Source organism: Adiantum capillus-veneris, chromosome 16 (genome assembly GCF_014529385.1).
Source record: "Adiantum capillus-veneris isolate H3 chromosome 16, ASM1452938v2, whole genome shotgun sequence".
In the NCBI taxonomy this organism is placed as follows: domain Eukaryota; kingdom Viridiplantae; phylum Streptophyta; class Polypodiopsida; order Polypodiales; family Pteridaceae; genus Adiantum; species Adiantum capillus-veneris.
In genome coordinates, this window is record NC_140946.1 from 61,075,444 (window position 1) to 61,095,283 (window position 19,840).

At 39.9% G+C, this 19,840-nt stretch overlaps 1 pseudogene; it reads left to right on the forward strand.

Annotated features, from left to right (window-relative positions):
• Positions 1-19,275: 19,275 nt before the first annotated feature.
• On the forward strand, positions 19,276-19,566 carry LOC147439144 (large ribosomal subunit protein eL32z pseudogene; annotated as a pseudogene).
• The last annotated feature ends 274 nt before the right edge of the window (positions 19,567-19,840 follow it).

Sequence of the window (19,840 nt, forward strand, 5' to 3'; positions counted from 1 at the left end):
AAAGACTACCCATGTTGCTTGATATGCACTAAGCATGTGATTGGCTAGGCTTGCAGGGGTCCAATCACATTCAAGGATGAGCTAAAAGGAGGGTTCGACCAAAGCAAGTTGGGGGTGTGCTTGAAGGTATACTCTCTCTCTCACACACACTCACATGCTCGCATTCTCACTTTGTGAAAGTGCAAGAACTACATCTCCTTCTCCAAGCTTGAGAATTTGAGAGCCTACACCAACAACTCTTGAATATGGAATGAAAATCCAACCAAGAGCCATGCTTCAATGTTATGCTAGCCACCTTCTTCATCTCCATTGCTATACTACTATGCTATGCTAATCTCTATGAGTAATGGTATGAGAGGACACTACTTCTTTCTTGTAAGAATACTTATTATTCCTCTTCTCCACCCTCATTCCCTGCGAGCTCTATCCACCTTTGAAGGTGTTTGAGGTCTTGGGACTAAGCCCAAGAACAAGTTAATGCTTTCATTTAGCTAAGTTACGGGCATTATTGTGGTGCATGAAGTTCTCTATCTGCATTGCACCATCAAGGTCTCAAGGAACACAAAGCTTGTATTGTACCAAGTCTCTCTTTATGGGAGAAGCTATAATACAAAAGCCTTTTGGAGGGGGGCCCACTCCACGTATATCCGGTCCTCAACTGATGTCAAATTCTCTAATTCTCTCTCTTCCAAAGTATTGTTCATTCCAAGTTAATTAAGTACAATGGTTATGTTGCTACGTCTAATCAAGTTCTCCCTCTATTTTCTCAATGCATTCTCATAAAAATGCTCACTACAGTTCTCTAATTTTTGCTATTCTAAATGTGCATAGGCCATTTTCGTTTCATTTGTATCAGAGCTATTGGTTTCTCTTTCCTTGCTTAAGAAGAGATATCCTTAAGTTGTCTATGAAAGGTTGGACATGATCAGTGCAAGAGGGTACGTGGGACAGGAATCTATCATTTTGGTTGAATAGGACTTAGTTTGATATAGACTTAATCATGGAGTCTCTCGGGGCTTGCCTTTGGCTTAACCATTATTGATCTACTAGCAAGCTCAACAGGAACCGTAATCAACCGAGGAATATTAGACACTCTCCACTATTATTTGCAATCAGCAGTCTCTAAACCACGGGTATGGCTGCTTGAGAGATAATTCTGAAAGGTAAAGAAGAGTAACAAATGGTGGTTTTGAGGGTACCAAAGCACAAAGTAGCATATACATAAGCTAAGTTAGCATCACTGACAATTATAAAGAGAGTAGAGTGAATATTGACAATTTTGATTTTTCATATGAAGGTGCTACTGATGATTCCCCAATGTTTGTGAGCTATCTTGTTACTAGGTTGCAACAAGCTATGGGCAACCCTGCCTTGCAAGCGGAAGTTATCCAACAACTTTGTGCTTATGGGATTTCCCTACTTCTCCAAGAAGAGAGAGAGCTTAGGAATCCTCTTGTTGAGACTTCCAAAAGAAGACTCTCTCCAATAAGAGAAGAGGAGGAATCCAATGAACGAGAAAGAAGTGAATCTCCATATTACTCTAAAGATGTTGCTCCACGAAGAAGGAGCCCTTGACGATCCCAAACTCCTCCCAAGAGAAAAAGATCATCCTATAGTACTTCTCCTCGTCACTCCAACAAGGGAAGAGGGGAAACAAAGGAAGAAAAAGGCAAGAAAGAGGTCATCCTCCTCTCCTTCTTCTTTACCTTCCTCCTCTTTCGATGAAAGCAGCGGTTATTCTATTAGAGAATACAAGAGGAGAGGACATCACAAATCCTACCCTGCTTAGAAAAGTTCCCACAAGCTTAATAAGTTCAAAGAGGGAGGGAAGAGTATCTCTTTTCTCACCTATGATGGCACCTTTGGTTCTACATAAGTATTGGCCTTGATCCAACAATTTGATGCAGCCTTTGGAGATGAGGACTTCACTGAATCCTCGAAGCTATGTCATATAGATATGCACTTTCAAAAATCTGCTTGTCAATGGTGGGCTAGCCTTCATGGCAACAACAAAGCTCCAAAGACATGGAAAACTCTACGAGTTTCCATGATGAAGCAATTCCTTGCAAGTGACGTTAAAGATAAAGTGCTCACCAAATGGCAGAGTTTGAGGTTACTTTCCAACGAGTATATCCACAAATATGTATACAAGTTTTGGGATTTACATCTCAAAGCTACAGTCTTTCTGAAGATAGACTTCGTCGAGCAAAAGCAACAATTTTGTGCCAGATTACCTAAAGAAATGGCCAAGTATGTCAACACCCAACGGCGGCCGGGTTCTATCACCGAAGTCATCCACCACACTGTGGTTGCATCTTGTATCAATTTTCAACAAGGGGCTAAAAGGAATGCCAAGCCCATGGAAAACAAAGATCAAAATGATACAAAGGGCAAGAACAATGCTCAAAGTTCTTCCCAAGGCAATTCCAACAACAACAACAACAACAAGCCCAAGGAGAAAGGAGTTTACAAAGATAAAAACAAACTCTCTGTTGAAGAGCTAGAGGCTTTTTGTAAAGATCACAAATGCTTTAAGTGTGGGGAGCAAGGACATGGTTATCATTTTTGCCCCAAAAGAAATTCTCAAAATGAGACTCCTAGGGCTTCAAAGTTTGAAGCTCCAAAAGAGGATGCTCATTGCAAGGGATCATCCCTTTCATATGCTTGGGGAAACGTGAGGGAGCATGATGCTTTCATCCTATTTGTCTTGGCTCTACTCACAACTTCATATAAACGGAGTTGGCCACAAAGCTAAGCATACAAGCTTTTGAGATGGGAGATATTGCAGCTGATGATGGGGCTTTCAAAGGACAGCAAGCCTTTGTTACTCCCTTGATTGAGAAGTTGAGGCTTCGTGTCCAAAGCTACATTGACAAAGAAGACTTTTTCATATGTCCTCTCCAACATGAGGATATTATCCTAGGGGCACCATGGGTCAACCGTATGGCTGCCAACATGATGTTCCCTGAAAGGAGAATCTACTTCACCTATAGGAAAAAGAGCACATATATACCACTTATAAACTTACCTGCTTTTGATAAGTCAATGAAAAGCTTGGTTTTACGCGTACATGATTTTTGATAAAGAGTCTCTAAATGATACTAATATTTCAATAAAACAAAGTGGTAGGAATCAAGAATAATTATACTTGTTTAATTTTCTAAATAGATTCCAAGATGTATTCATTGATGACATCCCTATGGAGCTATCTCCAAAAAGAGGGGATGATGACCATAAGATAGAGCTTCTACCTGGGAGCTCACCGCCTAATAAACCTGCTTATAGAGTTTCTCAAGCTTAACAAGAGGAGATTATGATGCAAGTGCATGAGCTGGTAGACAAGGGGATGGTGAGGCATAACTCCTCTCCCTTTTGTTCTCTTGTCCTTTTAGTGAAAAAGAAAGATGGCACATACCACATGTGGCTGTACTATCGAGCACTAAATCATATCACTACTATGAAAAACAGATTTTTCATACCGCGGTTAGAAGATCTGTTTGATAAGCTACAAGGTTTGACCTACTTTAGTAGGATTGACCTTAAAAGTGGCTATCATCAAATAAGGATAGTGAATGAAGATATCATAAAGACCGCATTTCGTACAACGTTTGGTCTTCATGAATATCTTGCCATGCCTTTGGTCTGACAAATTCTCCAGCCACATTCAACCGCCTAATGGAGAAAATCTTTAGACCCTACAAAAAGTTCATCGTGTTCTTCGACGACATTATCATATACTCCAAATCTTTGGAGAAGCATAAGCAACACCTCCACGTAGTTTTTCAAGCTATGAGGGAGAATAAATTTTTTACTAACCGAAAGAAAACTTAATTTTTACTCCAAGAGATTTAATACTTAAGTCATATTATTACTCAAGATGGTATCCATATGGATCCAACCAAGCTTGAGGTAATCTACATGATCTACAAAGATTTATTGGTATGTGTGCATACTATAGATACTTCATAGCTAAATTCTACCAAATAGCAGGACCACTACATAGCTTGACCAAGAAAATTGTTAAGTACATATGAACTGCTTACAGAGCAAAGTGCTTTTGAAAATCTTAAAGAAAAGCTTACCTCTAAACCCATGCTTAAACTACATGATCTCTCAAAACCATTTTCCAATGTGATGCTTGTGGAGATTGCCTTGGAGCAGTTTTAATTCAAGAAGGGCATGCCATAGCATATGGGGGTCGAAGACTCAATTCCAACCAGTGAGTATTGGCCATCTACAAGAAGGAGGTCCTAGCTGTCCTACATGCCCTCGACACATGGAAGCAGTATCTTTTGGGGACTCAATTCATCCTATGTACGGATCACCAAAGTCTTAAATACTTTATGACGCAAACCAAGATCTTCGATAAAAATGAGGTAGGCAATTTTTCTTTCTAAATTCAATTTTCATACTACACACATTGTTGAAAAGCACAATGGCAAGTAGCTAATGCACTATCACAACAGCCAAGAGCCAATGCGGTGTCCATAGCAACTCACAATGATCTATCTTCTATGATACATGAGTAGGCTACTGACCCTGATTTTAAAGATGTAATTTCAGCCCTTCCCTTAGGGAAGAAAGATGTAATTACATCCCCTCCCTTAGGGAAGAAAGAAGAAGCATTTACCTTGGAGGATGGTTATCTTCTCTATGGCAATAGGCTATGTGCTACTCACTCTCTTTGTGAGAAAGTGATGTATGAATCCCATGCTCCTCCCTATGTGGGGCATTGAGGGATTCAACCTACCCTTTGTGGAGTAGAGACGTATTTCTATTGGCCTACCATGAATATGGACATACAAGACTATGTGTCAAAATGTGTGGTATGCCAAAAGACACAGTATGATGGGGGGAAGCAACCTCGATTGCTCCAGCCTTTACCAATTCCTCATTCACCATGGGAGAGCATTTCCATGAATTTTATCTTTTGATTGCCCAAGTCCATCCATGGGAATACGGGAATATGGACAAGGATAGATAGGTTTAGTAAACAAGCACATTTTTTACAGTCAAAAAGACTATTAAGGCACACCAAATGGCAACCCTCTTCATATTCCAAATTTCTAAACACCGTGGCTTGCCAACATCAATAGTATTGGATAGAGATTCTCAAATGACCAATAATTTTTGGAAGGGTCTCTTTGAGAATCTAGGTACTAGGCTTAATTTCTCTTTGGCCTATTATCCACAAACAGATGGCCAAAGTGAAATAGCCAACCTTACAATTCTAGATCTACTTAAGACCTATGTTACCAAAGTAGATCAATGTTCCCAATGTAAAAAGTACATACCTATTGTAGAGTATGCGTACAATAACACTATCCATACTACTATGGGGGAGGCACCTTTTGAAATCATTGAGGACCCGAAATCGATTCTTTGACATGAAGATAAACTACTAAGGCATGGTAAGATTATCTGATGGTATCCTATTAAGTTCGAAAACTATCCTTTTGAAGATGCTATATGGATGCAAGGAACACAACTTAAGGATAGTATGAACCTTGTCAATGCTTACAATGATACAATAGACTAAGTAAATATAAATATCTTTTTATTTTTTTAAAAAATCTTATAAGACTAGCTCTTTTTTTTATTTGTGCACAAATTTAAGTAGTATGCATGCTTAGAATCATGTTTGTGATGACCACATCTCTCAAACACCAAGTACAATTTGCCACTCTACTTTGGAAAAATAAAATGGACTCAAGAGCAGACATGATTGCGGCAGCTAAGTGTCCCAAGCCCCAAATGGATTAGTCATCCATTATGGAATGATGTCATAGGGTAAAAAGGGATCCTCTACCCGCTAAGAAACATAGACTAATAGCTAACGCTTTATCTCCTCTACCACATAGTCGAGGACGACTATGATTCAAGAGAGAGGTAATGTCATAAAATCTACTAGCTAACTAACCCAAATATTTTCTCATATTAAATTGATCATTTAATGTGGTAGAATAAATGGGAACATGAGTTAGAATATAGATATGTGCTTATGGATCTATCTCAACAGAGGGAACCAAAGTCACCTTAGGGTTAGCTTCATTAAAGACCTCCAAATGTTAGTGTTAAAAGTCTTTAGACCCAGTACCTTCGATTATGCTAGACCTTAGACAATCCAAGTCTGTGCTTGAGGTGCTTGTCGTGCTTGAGCTGACTAAGGTGCTTGAGGTGCTTGTCATGCTTGAGCTGAATAAGTTCCTTGAGGTGCTTGCCGTGCTTGCAGACTAAGGTGCTTTAGGTGCTTGTTGTCCTTGTTGCTGATTAAGGTGCTTAATATGCTTGTCATTCTTATGGGACAAGGTGCTTGAGAAGCTTGAATTCAAACCAAGGCCTACAATGAGGGGGCCAAGCCATGCAAGTAGGGGATGAGAGAGGATGACCTTCCCCTGACTCAAGGGACACCCCTTGCTCAAAGAGGCATATGGGACACATGTCAAGCTCCTAGCTATGTTGCCCCCATAATGTGCCTAAAGCCTATTGGTTGACTTTGAGAGAGGTCCAATGAGCATTTAGCTTAATTAAATAATTGTCTACGCATTATCAGGTCCTCTCTCTCAAAGGGGTAAGGAGGACACTTGTCCAAAGACTACCCATGTTGCTTGATATGCAATAACCATGTGATTGGCTAGTCTTGCAAGGGTCCAATCAAATTCAAGGATGAGCTACAAGGAGGGTTCGACCAAAGCAAGTTGGGGGTGTGCTTGGGGGTATACTCACACACACACACACACACACACACACTCACATGCTCGCATTCTCACTTTGTGAAAGTGCAAGAACTACATCTCCTTCTCCAAGCTTGAGAATTTGAGAGCCTACACCAACAACTCTTGGATATGGAATGCAAACCCAACCAAGAGCCATGCTTCAATGCTATGCTAGACATCTTCTTCATCTCCATTGCTATGCTACTATGCTATGCTAATCTCTATGAGTAATGGTATGAGAGGACACTACTTCTTTCTTGTAAGAATACTTATTATTCCTCTTCCGTACCCTCATTCCCTGCTAGCTCTATCCACCTTTGAAGGTGTTTGAGGTCTTGGGACTGAAGCCGGGAACAAGTTAATGCTTTCATTTAGCTAAGTTACGGGCATAATTGTGGCGCATTAGCTTTCTATCTTCATTGCACCATCAAGGTCTCAAGGAACACAAAGCTTGTATTGTACCAAGTCTCTCTTTATGGGAGAAGCTATAATAGAAAAGCCTTTTGGAGGGGGACCTTCTCCACATAAATCCGGTTCTCAAGTTCTCTAATTCTCTCTCTTGCAAAGTATTGTTCATTCGAAGTTAATTAAGTATAATGGTTATGTTGCTACCTCTAATCAAGTTCTCTCTCTATTTTCTCAAAGTATTCTCATAAAAACGCTCACTACAATTCTCTAAATTCCGCTATTCTCAATGTGCATAGGCCATTTCCATTTCATTTGAATTAGAGCTATTGGTTTCTCTTTTCTTGCTTAAGAAGAGAGATCCTTAAGTTGGCTGTGAAGGTTGGACATGTTCAGTGCAAGAGGGTAAGTGGGACAGGGATCTATCATTTCGGTTGAGCAGGACTTAGTTTGAGGTACACCATTGGGAACTATAGACTTAATAATGGAGTCTCTCGGGGCTTGCCTTTGGCTTAACCATTATTGAGATACTAGAAAGCTCAACAGGAACCGTAATCAACCGAGGAATGTTTGACCCTCTCCATTGTTCTTTGCAATCAGCAGTCTCTAAACCACAGGTGTGGCTTCTTGATCAAGAGCTAATTTGCAAAGGTAAAGAATAGTAACAAATGGTGGTTTTAAGGGTACCAAAGCACAAAGTAGCATATACATAATCTAAGTTATCATGACTGGCAATAACAAAGAGAGTAGAATGAATATTGACAATTTTGATTTTTCACATGAAGATGATACTGATGAATCCCTACTGTTTGTGAACTATCTTTTTACTAGCTTTCAACAAGCTATGGGCAACCCTGCCTTGCAAGCCGAAGTTATCCAATAACTTCGTGCTTATGGGATTTCCCTACTTTTCCAAGAAGAGAGAGAGCTTAGGAATCCTCTTGTTGAGACTTCCAAAATAATACTCTCTCCAATAAGAGAAGAGGAGGAATCCAATGAACGAGAAAGAAGTGAATCTCCATATTCCTCTAAAGATGTGGCTCCACGAAGAAGGCGGTCTCAATGATCCCAAACTTCTCCCAAGAGAAAAAGATCATCCTATAGTCCTTCTCCTTGTCACTCCAGCAAGGTAAGAGGGGAAACAAAGGAAGAAAAAGTCAAGAAAGAGGTCATCCTCCTCTCCTTCTTCTTTACCTCCCTCCTCTTTCGATGAAAGCAGCGATTATTCTATTAGAGAATACAAAAGGAGAGGACATCGCAAACCGTGCCCTGCTTAGAAAAGTTCCCACAAGCTTAAGAAGTTCAAAGAGGGAGGGAAGAGTATCTCTTTTCTCACCTATGATGGCACCTTTGGTTCTACAGAAATATTGGCCTTGATCCAACAATTCGATGCAGCCTTTGGAGACAAGGACTTCACGGAAAGCTATGTCATATAAATATGCACTTTCAAAAATCTGCTTGTCAATATTGGGCTAGCCTTCATGGCAACAACAAAGCTCCAAAGACATGGAAAACTCTACGAGTATCCATGATGAAGCAATTCCTTGCAAGTAATGCTAAAGATAAAGTGCTTACCAAATGGCAGAGTTTGAGGTTACTTTCCAACGAGTCTATCCACAAATATGTAGACAAGTTTTGGGATTTACATCTCAAAGCTACAGTCTTTCTAAAGATAGACTTCGTCGAGCAAAAGCAACAATTTTGTGCCGGATTACCTGAAGAAATGGCCAATTAGTCAACACCCAACGGCCCGGTTTTATCATGGAAGTCATTCACCACAGTATGGTTGCATCTTGTATCAATTTTCAACAAGGGGCTAAAAGGGATGCCAAGTCCATGGAAAAAAAAGATCAAAATGATGCAAAGGGAAAGAACAATGCTCAAAGTTCTTCCGAGGCAATTCCAACAACAACAACAAGGCCAAGGAGAAAGGAGTTTATAAAGGTAAAAACAAACGTACGGATCATCAAAGTCTTAAATACTTTATGATGCAAACCAAGATCTCCGATAAAAAATGAGGTAGGCAATTTTTCTTTCTAGATTCAATTTTCATATTGCACACATTGTTGGAAAGCACAATCAAGTAGCTAATGCACTATCACAATAGCCAAGAGCCAATGCGGTGTCCATAACAACTCACAATGATCTATTTTCTATGATAGATAAGTAGGCTACTTACCCTGATTTTAAAGATGTAATTTCAGCCCTTCCCTTAGGGAAGAAAGATGTAATTGCATCTCCTCCCTTAGGGAAGAAAGAAGAAGCATTCATCTTGGAGGATGGTTATCTTCTCTATGGCAATAGGCTATGTGCTACTCACTCTCTTTGTGAGAAAGTGATGTATGAATCCCATGCTCTTGGGTCATTGAGGGATTCAACCTACCCTTTGTGGAGTAGAGACGTATTTCTATTAGCCTACCATGAAGATGGACATACAAGACTATGTGTCAAAATGTGTGGTATGCCAAAAGACAAAGTATGATAGGGGGAAGCAACCTGGATTTCTCCAGCCTTTACCAATTCCTAATTCACCATGGGAGAGCATGTCGATGAATTTTATCTTTTGATTTCCCAAGTCCATCCATGGGATACAGGAATATGGACAATGATAGATAGGTTTAGTAAACAAGCACATTTTATACATGTCAAAAAGACTATTAAGGCACACCAAATGGCAACCCTCTTCATATCACAAATTTCTAAACACCATGGCTTGCCAACATCAATAGTATTGGATAGAGATCCTCAAATGAGGGTCTCTTTGAGAATCTAGGTACTAGGCTTAATTTCTCTTCGGACTATTACTCACAAACGGATGGCCAAAGTGAAATAGCCAACCCTACAACTCTAGATCTACTTAAGACCTATATTACCAAAGTAGATCAATGTTCCCAATGGAAAAAGTACATACCTCTTGTAGAGTATGCGTACAATAACACTATCCATACTACTATGGGGAAGGCACCTTTTGAAATTATTGAAGGAAGACCTAAAAGTCCCTTGCTACTTGAGGTACATGGGAAGATCTTTGCTGCCGATGAGTACAACCAAGACCTACAAGAATCTTTCCAAAAGATTAAGGAGGCTATATCCATCTCACAACAAAGGCAAAAGGCTGATGCTAACAAGCATAGAAGGTCCTTAGCTTTCAAGGAAAATGAGTGGGTCCTACTTAAATTTCCAAAGGCTGGATTGAGGCAAACTACGGGCAAAAATCCTACGGGCCACCAAAAGTATTATGCTAAACTAGCAAAAAGATACTATGGTCCTTTTCAAATCCTTAAACCAATCAATGATATGGCCTATCAACTCAAGTTTCCCAACCATTGGCTCATTTGCAATGCTTTTCATATGAGCCTACTTAAGCCTTACAAAGGAGAGCCACCACAAGAACTAATCACTGAGGACCCGCGCGAGATTGAAGATCAAAAAGAGGTACTTCAGTCCCCCCCGAATCAATTCTTTGACATGAAGACAAACTACTAAGGCATGGTAAGATTATCCGATAGTATCTTATTAAGTTCAAAAACTATCCTTTTGAAGATGCTAGATGGATGCAAGGAACACAGCTTAAGGATAGTATGAACCTTCTCAATGCTTACAATGATACAATAGAGTAAGCAAATGTAAATACCTTTTAAATGAAAAAAATATATCTTATAAGACTAAGTCTTTTTTTTTATTGTGCACAAATTTAAGTAGTATGCATGCTTAGAATCATGTCTGTGATGACCACATCTCTCAAACACCAAGTACAATTTGTCACTCTCTTTTGGGAGAATGAAATGGACTCAAGAGCAGACATGATTGTGGCAGCTAAGTGTCCCAAGCCCCAAATGGATTAGTCATCCATTATGGAAAGATGTCATAGGGTAAAAAGGGATCCTCTACCCGCTAAGAAACATAGACTAATGACTAAGGCTTTATCTCCTCTGCCTCATAGTCGAGGACGACTATGATTCAAGAGAGAGGTAAAATCATAAAATCTAATATCTAACTAACCCAAATATTTTCTCATATTAAATTGATCATTTAACGTGGGAGAATAAATGGGAACAAGAGTTAGAATATAGACATGTGCTTATGGATCTATCTCAGCAGAGGGAACCAAAGTCAATGGGTCCAAATGGGAGATGGTCTAGCAAAAGCAATGCTAGCTAATGGATCTTAAAAGACCTTAGGGATAGCTTCATTAAAGACCTCCAATTGTTAGTCTTAAAAGTCTTTAGACCCAGTACCTTCGAGTATGTTAGACCTTAGACAAGCCAAGTCTATGCTTGAGGTGCTTGTCGGGCTTGAGTTGACTAAGGTGCTTCTCGTGCTTGAGCTGACTAAGGTTCTTGAGGTGCTTGCCCTGCTTGTAGACTAAGGTGATTGTCGTGCTTGCTGACTAAGGTTCTTAAGATGCTTGTCATGCATATGGGACAAGGTGCTTGAGAATCTTGAATTCAAACCAAGGCCTACAATGAGGGAGCCGAGCCATGCAAGTAGGGGATGAAAGAGAATGACCTTCTCCTGACTCAAGGGACACCCCTTGCTCAAAGAGGCATATGGGACACATGTCAAGCTCCTAGCTAGGTTGCCCCCATAGTGTGCCTAAAGCCTATTGGTTGACTTTGAGAGAGGTACAGTGAGCTTTTAGTTTAATTTAATAATTTTCTAGGCATTATCAAGCCCTCTCTCTCAAAGGGGTAAGGAGGACACTTGTCCAAAGACTACCCATTTTGCTTGATATGCATTAAGCATGTGATTGGCTAGGTTTGCAGGGGTCCAATCAAATGCAAGAATGAGCTACAAGGAGGGGTCGACCAAAGAAATATGGGGGTGTGCTTCGGGGTATACTCTCTCTCACACACACTCACATGCTCGCATTCTCACTTTGTGAAAGTGCAAGAACTCCATCTCCTTCTCCAAGCTTGAGAATTTGAGAGCGTACACCAAAAACTCTTGGATATGGAATGCAAATCCAACCAAGAGCCATGCTTCAATGCTATGCTATCCATATTTTCCATCTCCATTGCTATGCTACTATGCTATGCTAAGCTGAGGCTGAGTACAAGGGAGGCAGTCTTCACAGCTATGGTTGAGTGTGTATGGCTCAGATGCCTTACTGCTGATTTGGGTGGATAGGACACTACCAAATCATCTACACTAACAGTTAGAGCGCATTGGCAGTTGCAAGGAATCCAATTTTTTATGCTCGCACAAAACACATTGAGGTGCATTATCACTATGTTAGGGAGAGACTCTCAGCGAGAGAGATCAGTTTGGCTTACGTGCCAACACAGGACAAGCTTGTAGATCTGTTCACAAAGGCATTGTCTCATGAGAAGTTTAAAGCTTTTCGCAAAGCATTGGGCTTACTCCCCTTTGTGAACTAATCACGCACTCAGGGCATGGCACTTCCCTATACACTATGTGCCAGTTTTCCTTCATCATAGCAATCCGAGGGGGGATTTGTTACCATACATATGTGGTAGTGCTGTGTGTTAACAAACTTACGACCGTAAGGGCATTTTTTCCCTCACTGGGAAGTTTTTTCCACAGTGCATTGTATATGAGCCCATCACTCTAGGGCTACCTTATCTTTCCATTGTGCATTCAGCAATACTAATCTCCATTGTGTGCCTTAAGCTTTTTCATCTTCTCCAAGTTGTGAGTGTTTCCTTGTAACCCTATTTCTAGCAGAAAAACCACATTTAAAATGGAGAGAACCATTGGAAACCTTGAGAAGGAGAGCTAAATTACCATTATATCGTGTAGCAAATCCGAGATCCACATTTAGGGGATCAAAAAATATGAAAAAATGTTGTTTTCATAATTAATGTGCATTGGACACCTGAAATTGCACAAATTAGGTATCAAGTAAGCAAAATATTGCAAGCTTCAAAAACTCCATTTCTTTCTTTTTTCAAACTCACAATAGTGAGTGGATGTATTGTATTCATCAAAATAGTTTACAAAGATACCTCAAGCTTCTGTCCATCCTTGAGGGATATCAGATTACAATGGTCGATAACTAGGCTTCTCACGATGGCAACCTACCACCCCTCATCCGGTTAGTTCTAGCCCATTAGAGTGATAATGATGGCCCAATACCATTTGTCCAAGACCTTTCTTTTATTAAAGGAGACAATCAATTCCTTGTTTTCAAGAATGGTCTCCTTGGATCTTGCAATTTCCAGAGAATTCTCAAACACCCTATGGTTCTTGGCCTTCCATATTTTCTTGAAGTATGAAAATTTGACAATTGGTGTGCATACCATAAGAGTTTGGCTTTCCATTTCTCTCATAAGTGCACAATTAAAGGAACTTAATGGGGACTCTTTCAACTTCTGCTCATTCACATGCTAGGTTGCATAAACAAAGATCTTGATTAGTATGCTCCACAAGAAACCTGCCTTAAGAGTTGGGGACTCCTTCAACTACTACTGACTTATTCACATGATAGGTTGCATAAAAAAAGATTTTGATTAATATGCTCCACAAGAAACCTGCCTTAAGAGTCTTCATAGCAAGCTACATCAACAAAGTAGTGTCTCCAACATATCCCTTTTCTCCATAGATCCTCCTCCTATCTCAAAATTCAAGCAAGATTCCATGGAAAAGAGAATGATTTACAAAAAAGAGCCATCAATAGACAAGCACCACCCCAAACTCTCATTTCAAAATAAACACTTAGTATAAAGACACCTTTTTATCATGTTCATGGCTATGGGGTTTTAGAGCATAGTCGCTTTGATTACTTCAAAAATTATGGCTACATGTAAACCCTCATGCGTGAAAGTGGCCTCGCTTGAAAAGGCTAAGAGCAACACTTAGGGTTGGTTGACATGGAAAAATCAAGAGGGGAGAAGGGCTAGACACCCCAAAATTTAGTGGGCTTGTGAAAAATGACACCCTCCTTAGGAAGCTGGCTGAGCTAAAGGAGCTAAAAGCGCAATAGGAAATGGAAATCTATGGGATGTAGAGTAAGCTTCCATTGGGAAAGTTTGGGGCCAACAAGAGGTTGTTTGAGGAGTCAAAAGAATCCTTCAAATTCATGGGCATTTCCAAAGATGACAAGGCTTTCCAAGCACTCAAGAAGACCCTACCCTAGAGGGTAGAGATTGAAAATGCATGCACAATGATGGTCCCACCTGCATTGATCATAGGCAACTTGTCGAGATCGCCAAGTCACCATTGGTGTTTGGTTTCATGCAAGGGATCCCAACAAAGGATGAACTAATTAATGGGATCTATGGCCCACGCGTCCTCATTCAGGATGTCTCTATTGATTTCATACAATATATGGCAAAAGGATTCATCACGGTCTAATTCCACAACCCAATAATAGTGGCAAAAGTCCTAACCAAAGGTCTACTTTTCTTCAACAGGTCGCCAGTTTGTGTGCTGCAATGGGACCATCCTTTACCTCTCTAGACCCTTTTAAGGATTTATGCCTAGTATGGGTGGAGTTCATCAACCTTCCATGATGGCTCTATGGTAACCTTAACAGATCCCTCTCTTCATCCCATCTAATAGAAAGCTTGGCAATGTTGTAAACAAGGTATGCATCTGTTGGGACATTCAAAATCCTGAATCAAAAAATATGATCTTAAATGTAGGGGCTAGCCTTAAGGTAATTCCACTCAAATTTATGACATTTTTGGGGGCATGCTTCATATGCAACGACTTTGAGCACTTCACAAGAACCTGCCCAATTAACTTGGCCAATATGACAAGTTGAAAGAGAGGGGATCCCCAACAAAACTAGCTCAAGCATGTATAGAAGTTGACAAACCCCATCAAAAAGGAGGTGACCACTTAGAGAAGGAAGGGCAATGTAAGATCCCCGATTTTTGGGTCTCTTTTATAGATAAGAAAAATAGGTTTCAATGCTCACTTCATTAAAAAATTGGTTTAGGATGATCGTTTGATAGTGTTGTACGTTTTAAAATAAAAAGCAAGGTTGTTTTCGTGTTTTGATAGGTCAGACAGACGTCTGGTTCAATAAAAATTCATTTTTTTAAGCTTTTTCATGTTTTTTGCATCTTTCGATGCTTTTTTTGCAAAAGCAAGCCCGGATTCTTAATCTACGAGTCCCAAGGATGCTATAGCTCAATTTTGTAGAAATCCACGTTTCGGATGCTTTTCACGCTATTTTTAGCTTTTCATGATTTTTATTGCTTTTCAGTGAAAAGCGAGCTTGCTTTCTTGTTTCAATGGACAAGGAAAACATTTTAGAAATTTTTGCTTTTTTTTCTTTTTACATTATTTTTAGTTTTTCATGATTTTTGGCGTTTTTGAAAAGAAACATGCTATTTGGGATGACCTAAATATAAAAATAATACTTTTAGTCACCGTCGTGTATAAAAACAACCATCCGATGAAGAAACAGGGTTAAACAGGATTTTTATAAAAATTATTTTTATAAAAAGAAGCACCCTAAATAAGCCGAGGCAGTACGAGAAAGTCATAATTATATCGAGGCATCATAATGGAGCATAGTTTAGCCACAGTCACATTAGTTGCCGGGATACTGTCTGATTAGTCAATTTTTGCTATAAAAAATAAAGGGCATAGAGTATGTTGACCAGCAAAAGCAAAATCCTTATTTTTAGCAAGAGTTCCAAAAGTTGGGGAGCTATTCTAGGCAAAGAGGGGGTGCTAACTATTGGCTTGGGACACACTCTAGCCTCACCCAGTGCCTATAAATTAGTGTAGAGTGCTCAATTTTTAGTGCCGATAGTTGCCTCTACTATTGCACGATAATATGTACTTATTGTACGGAGTGCTGCAATCTCTCTATCCCCATCTCCATAAGATCTTCTTTCTCGTTTGCAGAAAGAAGAAGAAGAAGAAGAACACTCTCTCATTGGGGGGGTTACTATGTATAAATTGTGTATATTGCATGCATTCAAGGATTATTTATTGACAAACTCAATCTATAAATCTTTTCTCCATTTTACTGTACCATTCCGTGTGTCAAAATATGACAAAAAACTCTTTCTCTCTACTTGCTTACTATCTCCTCTTCTCTTTCCACGATGTACGCGTTCTTCAACGACTTTGTGGCGAAAACCTCTACATAGCTCTTATCATCTCTCTCTTGCAACAAAGCAAGAAGCCTTTCGGTAGTAATAATCACTTTTAAAGCACGGTAAGAAGCTCTAAACTCCATAGCCACCATCTCTTTCTCTCTTTACTTTGTTTTTTGAGTAACTACCCTCTTGGTGATTGCTTTTCCCTGTTTGAGGGCATGTATGGACTTTTCGAATGTGTACAGGATGCTCCATGCTTTCTTCATCATGTTTAGCACGTTGATTTATGCACACGGTGTGTTAAAGATCACATATGAACATAAAAAGCGCTTTTCATTTCACATCATGTAGACAATAGGAACATTGTTTTGGTCATATCTCTTAAACCGCTATGAATCACGTCGAACCCTTTAAACCAAAGATTAAACACATCATTAAGAACATTCTCTCTCCTAGGTGTCATGTGAAAATTTTGCACACCAAAAAGCTAGTGTCAAAGTACAGCTTGCTACACAGCATTTGGTCAAAATTTAAGACCCCAGGCTCCTTAGAGAACCACCATATAGACTCATCAGATGAACAAACTCACTTAACCAAATCAAAATCTTGATTAAACTTGATGATAAATGTAGTTTGATCACTGATATCACTTCATGAGAGTGAGTTATTAATTGTTCCTTATACGGGGTTACCTACGCGTATAAGGGTGCTACCAAGGGGGCTTTCTAATCACTAAGCAAAAAAAACCGAGCGAAGACAAATTTGAGCAAATTGATACAATAGAAACAATGGTGGAAGGAAAAAGTTATGCCATGCCAATTACTTTCACTACACAAATCTAATACTCAATCAACAAAAAATGAGATTTTAGAACCAATATGAATATTAAATACCTGAGGCACAAGCAATCTCTTCATACTTGAAACATATACAATTCAATTTCGAGTGGCATACCTCCTCTCAAAAATAGGTTGTAAAAAATTAAGCTCCATTTTACTAATTACTAAAAGTTGAAGTCAAAAATTCTCGTCTCGCTTAAGTTCGTTTGGCAGCTTGTGCAGCATTGGCTTCTAAGCTACCTCTTAATTCTCTGAGCCCTCCTAATTGCAAATTTAAGGATAAAATAAAGAGAGGTGCCTTGCAAGACCTCCAAATTGATGCTTTATATGATCATTTTGCTTTTGAAACCACATTCCTTGAAACAATTTCTTTCCTAACGAATCTATTGTGAGATCAATAGACAAAAACGATAGGACCAAGAGCCAAATGCAAGTTCTTCTACACATGAAAGGCCCAAGTCTCAGGTGCATTTGCCTGTTGGATGCAGAGATAAAGTCATGAAGCAACAATTCCTTAAAAGCTTCTATGATGTGAGTGCTCTCACTGTTAAAAACACCCAAGGCCATGGCATAACTAGAGAATCATCTAATTTAGGATATCCAGGCAAGATTGAAAGAATCTTTTAGTCCTAGCTCAGAGAATGGTGCTTTACAATTTCCAAAGCCTACTAGATCCTTTGCAGCAACAATAGGTAAACAAGAGAAACCATCACGGGAACAAAGGTACAATAGAAATGTTTCTTCTACATGCCGACGTCTATGGCTACAATACAATGTCCTACCAATCTGTCACAGTACTGTCGTCTATGACTTAGAATAAATATCAGATTGTAAGTGAACGTCATTAGCGCTATGGGGTATACCATGTTGGAATGAATCGAGAGTGTTGGTTCGAATCCTGACTTGTGTTAACAGAGTTCGTGCTCATTTGGAGCCCACCCTAGTAATTTGGATCCCGAACTATGTTGAGCAGAGTTCATGCTCATTTGTAGCCTATGTTCAAACACGTTTGGTGGAACAAATTGCTGACTGGTTAATCTACTAAGTAGGTTGTCCCCGCGGCTACATGGCAGGCTCTCAAGGATCCCATATCCTTGAGAGTTTGATATCTATTTTTTTCAAGGGAAAATTACCAAAGTACCCCTCTAATTTGTGGAAATTCTCAAAATATCCCTCAAATTTTAGAAATTCCCAAAATACCCTTGTCTCTATTTTGGCTGGATTCTTCGATATTTTCTAATATTTATTCCTTTTTGACAATTGAGATCCGTTTTTGAGTGCTTAGCATTTAATTTGTCTACCTCACAAAAAGGGCAATTATGTTCAAGAAATAATGAAGCAATTCGTCTGCAGAGCCTACATAACCAACTCAAATTCTAGTTTTAGCATCTTGTATTGGTAGACAATCGGTCTTCTTATGAAAAGCTACAAATTTTCTTATCTTTGGAGAAATTTAATCTCATAACCAGGCGTATTTTGAAAATTTTGGAAAATCTAAAGGGCATTTTGGGAATTTAGGACAAAATATCGGGGGTACTTTGGGAACTTTTAAATTTGAGGGCAACTTAAAGGGGTATGTTGGAAATCTCCCTTTTTGTAAATGACCTAGCTACCTGCACTGATTTTCTACTGCAACCAGTCCACGTCGGTGCGGAATGGTTGCAACAGCAGACCATGGAGCTACTGGAGCGTGCGATGCCATAGGCAGACGAAGTGGAGGTTGAGGAATTTGTGGGTGTACCACATTGATTGAAGTCAGGTGGCATAGTTGTGCCATTATCTTAGCCTCATCTCTCACCAAAATGAAGGCTTACTGTTGAGAACGAAGGAACCATCTCTCTCTCTCTCTCTCTCTCTCTCTCTCTCTCTCTCTCTCTCTCTCTCTCTCTCTCTCTCTCTCTCTCTCTCTCTCTCTCTCTCTCTCTCTCTCTCTGTGTGGTGGCCGAAGGCGAGAAAATGGTGTGGTGGGGAGGGAGGCGAAGCACCGTGAGAAGGGGGGGGAGCACATGCAGAGGGAGCTGACAAGGGGAAGGGAAGGGGGAGGGTGAGCATGGTGAGAAGGGGATGCCTAGGTGGCTTTGAAGGCAGAGAGAGAGAGAGAGAGAGAGAGAGAGAGAGAGAGAGAGAGAGAGAGAGACCTGGCGCAGGTGTGAGAGGTGGGAGGTGAGAGTGGCAGCCATGGTGACCCCCGTTGTCAAGCCCAGGATTGTGAAGAAGCGTGTGAAGAAGTTCAAGCGCACTCAAAGTGATCGCAAGATCTATGTCTAGCCAAGTTGGCACAGACCAAAGGGTATTGATTCACGTGTCACGAGGAAATTCAAAGGGTGCATTTTGATGCCTAACATTGGGTATGGCTCAAACAAGAAGACAAGGCATGTGCTAGCCGATGGTTTCACGAAGTTTTTGGTGCACAATGTTTTTGAACTGGACCTTCTTTTTATGATACACAACAGGAATTTTTGTGGTGAGATTGCTCACAATGTTTCCACTTTGAAGCAGAAATCAATTGTGGAGCGAGCTACTCAGCTCAACATTGCAGTTACCAATGGTTCTGCCAGGCTTCATAGTCAGGAGGATAAGTAGGTGTTTCCCGGTCCTAATGATGACAGCATTAAGGATGAGATAGTTTAAGAAATTTTGGAATTGTAATTTTGTGTTTTTGACAGCTACGCTCTGTTGTACTAGTATTGGAATATTCAATATCAATTATCATCTCCAAAAGAGAGAGAGAGAGAGAGAGAGAGAGAGAGAGAGAGAGAGAGAGAGAGAGAGAGAGAGAGAGAGAGAGATTTGTTCTTAGATTATGGAGAAGAGTAACTATAAACTTCTAAGTGAAGAGGAGGTGGAAATAGAAACA